This window comes from Girardinichthys multiradiatus, chromosome Y (assembly GCF_021462225.1).
Source record: "Girardinichthys multiradiatus isolate DD_20200921_A chromosome Y, DD_fGirMul_XY1, whole genome shotgun sequence".
NCBI classification, from domain to species: domain Eukaryota; kingdom Metazoa; phylum Chordata; class Actinopteri; order Cyprinodontiformes; family Goodeidae; genus Girardinichthys; species Girardinichthys multiradiatus.
Genome location: NC_061818.1, coordinates 17,966,403 through 17,976,885, shown reverse-complemented (window position 1 = coordinate 17,976,885; position 10,483 = coordinate 17,966,403). Strand labels below are relative to the sequence as shown.

The following is a 10,483-nucleotide window of genomic DNA, read 5'->3' as shown; positions in this document are numbered from 1 at the left end:
AAAATAGCACAAGACAGGTGTGCCAAGGACATATCCAAAAAGACTTTAGGACTGTGATTGCTGCCAAAGTGCTTTAACAAAACATTAAGCCAAGGCTGTGAAGGCTTATAAGACTTTGATCTGTAAATGTAACATTTATATGAATATACAAAAGTGGCTGAAAACGTATTTTAACATTGTCATTATAAGCTATTTTGTGTAGATTGTTTTTCAAATAGCACTATAATAAGGTTAGTTTGAGAATAAGTCTGTAATTTAAGAAAATATGGAAAGACTGAAGCATGTGAGTACATTCAGGATAGCCTGTTAATATTACTGCCATCGCAACATTTCTTTTGTTAAAAATTATATATATTTTTTTTTATGAAATCAGCATTGAAATCATTAATGGCTTCAGTTCTCCTGATCTTCTAGTCTCTTAATGCTTTACGTCATTCGACTGTCAGTGGTCCACTGATGGTTTGTATTACCGTGACTCTGACAGCAACTTCAGTCTGTCCGGTCAGAGTTGCTGGTTTACTGGAAGTATCTTTGATGCTAAACTTGTTCTTTAGTGAATATTTGTGACATGGGATTTAAACAAGATTGTGATTCAAATCCACTAAATTTTCATTGCAGATCTAACCTATCTACTAGCAAACACGTTTTAATGATAAACTCTAAACATCTTTATTTTGCATAGACGTAATTATAAAAAGAATAAAAGAGGAAGACGGCTTCTTACAAACAGCAACCGTTTGGAAATACCATTTGATATGAAATTCAAACATATTTGAAAGTACTATTATACGTGCTCTTATAAAGTTTTTGTTAATTATTTTCTATAAATTACTAAAAAAGTTCACACTTCTTAGGTATAGCATGTCTCTGTCTGTTGGTGTCATCAGTCTTTTTGCTGCCCTCTTCAGGTCTCACAAACAATATAGTTAATGTAGTTTTTGTACAGCCTTTGTGCTCACATAAAACATTGCGCTTCCCTGGCACAGTAATACACAGCAGAGTCTTCTGGTTTCAGGTTGGACTGACTTCAATTCTTCCCCCCACACTGCTGGCATATGTGTTACGGTTGCAGTCATTCAACCCTCTTCCTATCCATTCCAGTCCTTTTCCTGGAGGCTGTCTGATAGCTGCTAATTATGATGGCAGATACTCTGCAGGACAGACTGAGAGTCTCTCCAGGACTTTTCACCACTGAACTGGAAGGAATGGACTCCATATTCTGACTTGTCCAACCTGATGGGTTAAAAACGAGAAACCAACAATCAGAAATACAAAGGTACTCACATTTAGCCAGTAATATGATATAAAACATAAGCTGGGGAACTTACAGTTCAGACAGAGGACAAGAAGGAGATCAGTGAGCATGTTCATCATCCTGAGGCTGGAGACACAAACTAGTAAGCAGTCAGCAGGACTGAAATACACAGCGGAGATTTGCATTAATATGAGGGAGGGGCTTAATGTAGAGAGAGTTTGATCCATTTAACAAAGAATTGTATCCTTAATTAAAACTTTAATTTTAACTTGTTCTTTTGTGTTCTTACATTTGGGTTTCACATAAAAAGGGTAACTGCAATTTGTTATGGATTATAAAATCTTTGGCCTGAATATAAACAAGATTTTAAAAAAAGTATAATAATTGCATTGTACTATCCAGTTATTTTTTGTGATTATATTTTCTTTATTTATGATCTCAAAATGGAAAGACTTTCTTTTACATTCTTCCCTTTTTATCATCCACTTCACACAAATAGAAGAATGACATCACAATAACCAAATAATCTGTAGAAATGTTAAGAGTTCTTGTCTATAAGCTATAATATATTGAATAAAGAAAATGTTCATACGGCAAATGTTTCTGTCTTAAGATCCATCAGCCAGCAGCAGCAGAGCTACAGTGAACATGTTGGTGTTGACGGTAATCAGATGATGTCTTCTTCTGCAGCTGACAGATCAAGTCTTTAAACCAGAAAACTCAATTTGCGTAACGTTAAACAGCCACTGAATACTTTGTCTGCTTGTTGTTTAAAATATTTTTGTTCTTTCAGCCTGCATGGGGGAACAGCATTCCTGAATTTTCAATGCTGTTATTAAATTATTTCAGGTATTATATGGGGAACATAGAAAACATCTTCTTACTTTTGTTGAATCATAGTCAACCTCGCTGTAGTTTCTAAAACACAATGACAGAAGATGAATTTCCTTCTTCATCTTAAAAAAATACAGTCAGAAATATTTTATCAAATGCCTCATAGTGGAAAAGCTAACTTGGATTCGTGGTCAATGTTTATATAAGAAATTCATGAAATTTTTACATCTTTGTTTCATATTTTAAAATCTGGCTTTGCATTTTAGACTTTGGCAAAGTTTTAATGATGTGAAATTACATGGTTATTTTTTTGGCATTCGGACCTGGGAGGAAGACCTGAATGCTGAGAATGACATGAGTTAATATGAACTTTTGTAAAGTTTAGATTTAGGGATGTCTTCCCCCGATCCAACTCTGGTGGTGGATTGGCAGCCAGGGAGCGAGGAAGCTGGGAGGAGATGGGAAGGAAGATGGTTGAGGTGGGGCGCAGGAGGAATGAGCTAAGCTGACAAGCGAGGGTGAACACCGCTGAAGGTTCTTTAAAAGCAAGGCGTCGGAAGGTGATTGGATGGTGAATCAGGCAGACAGGATGCTGATTGGAAGGCCGGGAGACGCACAGGAGAGGCATTGGAAGGTGGAGGCGGTGAAGGTGAGTCTATCATTCTGAATTTTGTTTAGAACAATTTGTGTAATTTATGCCACTGATGTCTGCTTTTGCCACTAATGTCTGCAGAGTCAGTAAAAATCCTGCCTTAGAAAAATGCAGATTGGGTTTAGATCTTTAAATCAGCAAAAAATGTTTCAGCACTTTTGCAACTAAAATGACCTTCTACATAAGATTAACGTGTTTCAACAATCACAAATATATATATATTTGTGATATAATTCACACACACAGGGAGGAAGGCATAGTGCAGGTGCCTTGCAACACAAAGTTTTTACATGAGTGATAACAAGTTTTTGCACCCATCCAACAGTCCCTCCTTTTATCACAAGTAAAAACATTTAATATAAAAACGAGTAAGAAAAATACTTTGTATGAGCGAAAACCCACGGACGGTAAACAGATTATATTTTGTGGGAAATACTCATACGGTCCCGCCGCCCTCAGCGACCATTAAAAGTTAAATGTTGATTAATACTTGAAATCATAAAAATAAAAGAATAATACTTGAAATCATAAAAATAAAAGAATAATACTTGAAATCATAAAAATAAAAGAATAATATTTGAAAACATAAAAATAAAAGAATATTTGAAAACATAAAAATAAAAGAATTTAAAAATCTGCCCTGTTTATGTCATCATTGCACTTTTTCTCATTTCACTTAAGTAACAACTTCTTTCGATTTTCTGCTGTAAGGTCATTTTATTAAATACAATGTATGAGTACACTCAGGCTTTCGATGTGATTTATTTACATGTCATCATAATCGTCCCCTTCATTTTCGTGCATTTCCACCTGGTTCGGTGTTGCATATGCCACCGTGACTGAGTTACTATTCTTTGTACCATGCATTTGCAACATGGGATAATACATATTGACAGGAGACACAGAAGGCCCATGCATGCTATTACTGCAACTAAGAGAACCTTAAACAGGTTTATCCATCCCCCTGTGAACATCCAATCTAACCAAGAAGAGTTAGGATCTGGGTGGTCATGTGTCATGACATTTTGCAGATTCCGTAGGTTGTTTAATGCTCCCGTTATGTTTGCAGAGTGTATATTATCTGGGTTATATGTGCAACAGGTGTTATTCAATAGAACACAAACGCCCCCCGTTGATGCTGTTAGAATATCCAAAGCCATGCGGTTCTGAATTATCATGGCTCGCATAGCGCTCATTTCTGTGTTTTGACCCTCTTCTACTATTATGGAGTTATTTAGTAACAATCCAAATCGATAACTTAAAGTTTCCACGCGCAGCATTAATTTGCCCACACCTAACCAGGGTAAGAGAGATAATAATGTTTTATCATCTTTAGACCAAAGTTTAAATTCATCTGGGACATTTGTTCCCCAAATGGGGTCATGTGGTTTAACATCTATTTCCCTTTTTGATCTCCTATGTGGTATAACTATAGTCTGCTTACTAAGTACCACAGTGTGATCTGATGTGAAAACTGGGGCACATACACCATACCAACTGGGTGGAAGTACATTATAAGCGTTATTACCACATAACCATGCTACCCCTTCTATCCAGTATGTGCCGTTTCCGGGATTATTCCTGTAAGTGTAGAAGTAGTTACATTTCGTAGTATTCCCTACAAAATGAGTATGATTCCCTGTAATATTTTGTCTTATGCAGTGTCGATGGTTTCCGGGGTCTTTTACATATGCTTTGAATGGGTCTGATTTCCCTGTAATGTTGAGAGGTTGCCATTGTTTTCTGTCGCAAGTGCAGTTTTCTGGGTCACAACTATAATTTAATCTCTGGTTACTGAAAGATTGGTCTGGCATAAGAAAGAACTTTTTATTTGTATATCCTATCAGGCCCATTGATATGGCGGTGAGGTTCATAGCTTTGACATATATGGTGGGGCCTTGGGAATGCACGGGCATTATAGAACACACATAATCAGTTTTATTTTGAGTTTTAGCTGTGTCATACACATAACGATACCAGTAATTTTGCAGAAATGGGTGTGTGTCATGTCCTTCCGTCAGTGGTCTGAGATGGGTCCCGTCTGATGTCCATCTCTTCTGGTTCGGTATCACCTCCTGTGGATCCTGCTTTAGATAGAGAAAGAGTCCTGCTACCAGAATTAAGCTCAGGCTTATCAGTCCTGTCCACATGTTACAGAGAGCCATTTTATAATTGGGCGCAGATCAGCTGTTTTCTTCACCGGTTTGAGACGCTGGGCCATATGGGTCCTCCAACTCCTTTGAACCCCGACTTCCTTCTGCTACCCCGTCGGTTGGTTTGGCTCCTGTAACGGCAAAACTGGCTTACAGTGGCTTTTATGGATCCAGGAAGGCCTCTCTGCTATTTTCAGAGCTGTGGGCGTTGTCAGGAGTATTTGAAACGGCCCTTTCCACCGAGGAGTGCTCCAATCCTTCCGGTGGAGTGTCTTAATCAGGACCAGGTCTCCAGGCCTCAGGTCATTCTGTGGGATAGGAGCAGAGATTATCGGCAGACCACTGGACATTTGTTCTTCTTCTGTCTGCAACATTTTATTCATCCACTCAGCTAATGAAGTTTCCTGTTGTGCTTTCTCTATTTCATTCATGTCAGAGGGCAGAGAAAACGGTCTGCCATGTAGTATTTCTTTGAGAATACAAATTTATATCAGCAACTTGGTGTCATGTGATCTCAGGCTCAGAATATAGTGGATGGAGTTATACAATGATGTACAGTAGGTGGCAAATGGAGTAAGACCAGTTTGATTTAGAGTTATTCTCATCCATAATTTAACCAGGGATAGGCATTCGGGCCATGGCCTCCCTGTTTCTTCCATTGTTTTCCTTAATCTTTAACTGAAACCCTAATGCATTAGAACTTAGTTCTATTAATTTATTTACAAAATGAGTTCCATTATCTGACCTTATAATCTGTGGGATACCATATGTGGGGAAAAAATGTGTCACTAGGTTCATCTATTACAACTAGGCAATAATTTGTCCCCCGTGTTTGCAACAAATTATGCATGATCTGCAAAAATTCTTTGAATAGCAGAAACATTTATAGTGTTGCATTAATGCTTTACCAGATGTGACATATTCCCCCCTTGACACGTGGGTCTTCCCAATGTATCACTGTAGCTGCTGTGTTGTATAAATGTTTTGGGAGGATTGGTTTATCTTCTATCTGATAGATGTCATCTTTTTTCTATGCTCCTCTCTTTAGCTAGGCCTTTATTTCAGTACTGGGTGCTGTCTGTTGCGCATCTTTCAGTACTGACATGTCTATAAATAGCAGGTCAGACATTTTTAGTGTCAGGGGTTCTGTTGCAGCTTACTTTGCAGTTATGTCTGCAAATGTTTTCCCCTTTGTTTCCGTGCTAGAATCTGTTTGGTGAGCCTTACATTTACAGAGTGCTATTTTACCAGGTATCAAAAGATTAAAATGTGTTAATTCTGTTCCTGATGATGTTATAAAACCTCTATTTTGCCAAATCTTTGCGTGGTGATGTACTGATCCGAACACGTATTGGCTGTCCGTGTATATAGTAAGTATTTGTCCCTCATGTAATTCACATGCTCTTACTACAGCACATAATTCTGCTGTTTGGGCTGAGCATGTATTGGGTAGAGATTTAGCTTCTATTATTCTGTCGATGGTTGTTACTGCATAACCAACTCTATTCTTACCATATTCATCTTTAGATGCTGAGCCATCTACAAACACCGTTTGTGAGTTTGATAATGGTGTTTGGGAAATATCTTGTCTGGGTTTTGTGTCTTCTTCAACTTTTGCTTCATAAGAATGTGGTTTTCCATCTTCTGCAGTAGGTATTAGAGTACTTGGATTTAAAGGGCACATCTTTTTAGAGTTATGTTTTGCTGTGATAATAATAGCGATGTCAGTGTGATATGCCTTGCATGTAGCGTCAGGTGCTTCTCTTAATATTCCTGACTTCAACATATCTAGTATTACTGGCTTAGTACCTTCTTCAGCTTCTGGTTTTAAAGGGTATTGGCAGACTAATAGCCTTTTTTCAGATATTAGTTTTAACCTTTTATGGTGGGAACCCCTTTATAAGCCCTACATCAGTTGATGATTGGGACCACAGTTCAGGTGGGACAGCAGCTAGGGCAGGATGCATGTTGCTCTCTTTGCTCTCAGCTAAGCCCTGTATTTGTCCCTCTGCCTCATCTAAATGTGTCCTTGGATGGACTTTGACTGTCCATCCTAGAGTGAGCTTCCAGATTTCTGTATTAGGATCTACCTTTGACAGTGTCAGTGCTGTTCCTGCAGAGGTTTAAAGCCTCTGTTTTTTCAAAATTCTTATGATTCTTTTTTATCATATTTTATTTTATTGGGGACTTTATTTTATCTTTTTTTTTTTATAAAGTAAGTCCTTATTACATTTAAAAATGAGATCAATATTTTTGGTAGTTGCTATTATTTTAAATAATGCTTGGTTTAGTTCTTATTAAAAATAAAAAATAAAAACTCAGTCACTGATGAGCACAAAAATGAAGGGCATATTATATCTTATAATCTTAGTTTGTCTTACCCAGTTTTATAGATACACCATCCAGTTTCAGTCAGCTTTGTGTTTAGTTCAAGTAACTAAAGTTTGTTTCAATTAACTAAAGTTTTCTCTATTTCAGTCCAGTCCAGTAATTATGTTAAGGTTAATTTCATCTTGTGTTAAGTTCGAGTGTAATTCGATCATTTTGAACCTGACTGGAAAAAGTCTAAACGTCTGTTAAAATCTTTTTGTTTTACCATAGAGAACTGACCTAATATTATTATGGTAATGTTGAGGACTCTAATTTTTACATAACATGAAACAGACATTTATTTCACAAAAACAGACAGTCAAATACAGACATTTGGCCACATGAAAGTTTAAATACCCTGTTTCTAAAAGAATTGTGAAAAATTGAAGACGCGTCTATGAACTTTCTTATGGTTATCAGTATTTTCAATACAGGTAGAACCTTTGCTATCTTTATATGATTTTTCGGAAAAGATTCTGGAAACCTTATTAAGATATAAGTTTGGCAATGATCATCAGAACATCAGACCTTTATTAGCGCTTTTAAGGTCCCTCAAAGATGCATTACAATGAAATCAGTCATTCCCATTCCCACACATTCACACACTACTTACTTATTTCTCTGTCAGAGTAATTTTATTTGCAAAAATTTGAACATAATTTGACTTCTATTATTCTTAAAATGTACATCATTTCCTCATAACCCCTTTTGTTTAAGTCTGTTTTGAATGCTTCAATTCTTTTTTATTCACCAAGAATCAATAAGGTGGTCTTAGTGGGTCCACCTTAAAGGTGTTGTTTGTTGGGTGTCATGTTATCATTGTCAGGTCAATGAGGTTCACAAGTCAGTCTGAACCTTGGTCATTTGTTCTGTGCTCATAATGTTTCATAGATCCAACTCATGATTAGTCAGCAAAACTTCCACCTATAGGAGAAAAATTGATTGTTAATGAATGAGCTGCATTTCCTAGGAACACTGTCTTCCTACTGGATGAGCATCACCTGTTGAAAAACGTTCATCATTGTTTGTTTCACATATTCACTCAGATCTTTATATTATACCAGTAGATGAAGTTGTTAGTATCTCATGTAGACTGACATATACTGTTGTATTTGGAGAGGATCTCAGATTAAATAAACATAGTTAGAGCTTCAATTCAGTTTAATTTTATGTCTGCAGACTTTAGCCAATTTTTTTTAGACATAAAGAGCAAGATTCAAAACATTTTCAAAAGGCAGATTGTGGCAGAATGTAGACAAAACTATTTATTGATTGATAAGATAACATTGAAGCACACAATCACCATATTAAAGACTCAACTTCTAGAGAATCACTAAACTTCTGGGGACCGGTTTTAGCTCGCGGACCTTGGGTTTGACACATGCAGGGTAGAGTTACAATCTTTATCAGACCTTTCAGCAGAGACAGGCTTTTGCTGTTTGCAGAAGTTTTATCTTTGTTTTCAGGCAGCTGCATCTCTTTATCAAGGTCGTTTCACAGAGCTGAAATTTAACTTCTCTCAAAGAGGAAAAATGAAGAATGCACACAATCTGAGCCAAATATGGAATTATTTCCCTGTAAAATGAATCTTTTGCATTGTATCATGATATTGTTGGTAGTATAACACCATATAATGATTTTTAAAGCAACTGTTTCTCACTAATGCTTGCCTACAAAATCTTTTACTCTCAGATTACTTCTTTAACAACATTCTGTTCTCTCTTCTCTAGTCATTGTTCACTGGGTTGTCCAGTTGGACAGTGTCCATGTTGTCCACATTGTCACCTCCTCTTTTAACTTCCTTTAACACGTCCTCTTAAACCACCTCTTAGTCTTTATAATTTGGGACTACCTTGGTATTCTAAACTGGGATGGGTGGCGGTCCGCCCCCCTTATTTGTTTTCAGTTAAGCTGAAAGTTTTTTTTTTTCTGTGCTTTTCTTAAGGCCTCAGTATTATGGCTATGTCAGTTAAAGGCTGCTCTTGTTGTGTTTTTTTAATTAATCTTTTTGTTTTAATCTGTTTATCAACTGTGTGCACTCAGGGACTGAAAGGTCCCCTTTGAAATTATAATCTGGCAAGGTTTTTTATTGTCTCTTGAATCTTTTGAATGCATAATCTCCAGTTTATGATCCCCGTGCAGTTTTAGGATTTCAGTGATAATTAAGTTACCTGAAAATCCGTATTTTTTATGCCATTGTGTACATATTTCTGTTAAATCAGAGCTTTTGCTCTGTCCCTTCCCCATTGTTCTTTGTTATTTTTCTTCAAACTATGAATGTCCCAGATAAAAGGTCACTGACATGAGACTTATGGGGAAGACATTAACATGGCCTTCTACCGTGACTAGCAGCGGTGTTAATTTTCTGGAATGAAATCCGACCTTAATCTCCAAAGTTACCAGTATGTAGTTTTAATCTGGGTAAAATAAAACACAGGACTAGCAGAATCCTGCTATGATTCTATTAAAATGCTTAGTCCTCCATACACACACAACACAGTCACACAGTTAGTTTCAGGTACCTTGTAATTTTTCTAAGTTAACTTGGTGTTATTTTATGAGCTCAATTTACTCCGTTCTTTTTACTTTTATAGCGCTTATTCTATTCCCTCGCAGGGGAATAACCCTTAGTTGTTTTATTTGGCCCCCTTTTTGGCAGGGCCTTACCTTAATTTATCGCTATTCCTTTCACGGTGGAATAAAACCTTCCCAATGCAGTGTCCTTACCGGCGACACACTACCAACGACTTTTAAGTAGTTTTCTTCTTTTATTTATATAGCGCTTACTCTATTCCCTCGCAGGGGAATAATCCTCAGTCGTTTTCTTTAATCCCCTTCATGGCGGGATTGTACCAAATTTGTCACTATTCCTTTCACGGTGGAATAAAACCTTCCCAATGCAGTGTCCTTACTGGCGACACACTACCAACGACTGTTAAGTACTTTTCTTATGAACTGTATTTTAAAACTGTCTCACCTCGGAGTTGACTTCTTGGTGACTCTCTGGATCCTGTGAGAGTCACCCGGCATCGAGGAAGACGATAATCCACCGGCCTGATGCACATCTATACACCGGGACTTTCAGCCATCCAGGCTAAGGGAGGCCGTGCAGCAGAGTTCACTCAACGTCAGGCTTCCCCCACGGATCCCAGAGTCACTGTTAAAGCAAAGAGAAATAAGGTCATTGAATTAATCCGGCTACGAAGGACCAAGTAAATT

The 10,483-nt window shown here is 37.3% G+C and overlaps 1 long non-coding RNA gene across 1 annotated transcript; it reads right to left on the bottom strand.

Moving 5' to 3' along the window:
• Nucleotides 1–644: 644 nt before the first annotated feature.
• Nucleotides 645–3,059, bottom strand: LOC124864431. Its single transcript, XR_007037308.1, has 2 exons — nt 1,329–3,059; nt 645–1,233 (listed from the first exon to the last, which is right to left on the bottom strand). It is a non-coding gene; the product is annotated as an uncharacterized LOC124864431 (long non-coding RNA).
• Nucleotides 3,060–10,483: the final 7,424 nt, after the last annotated feature.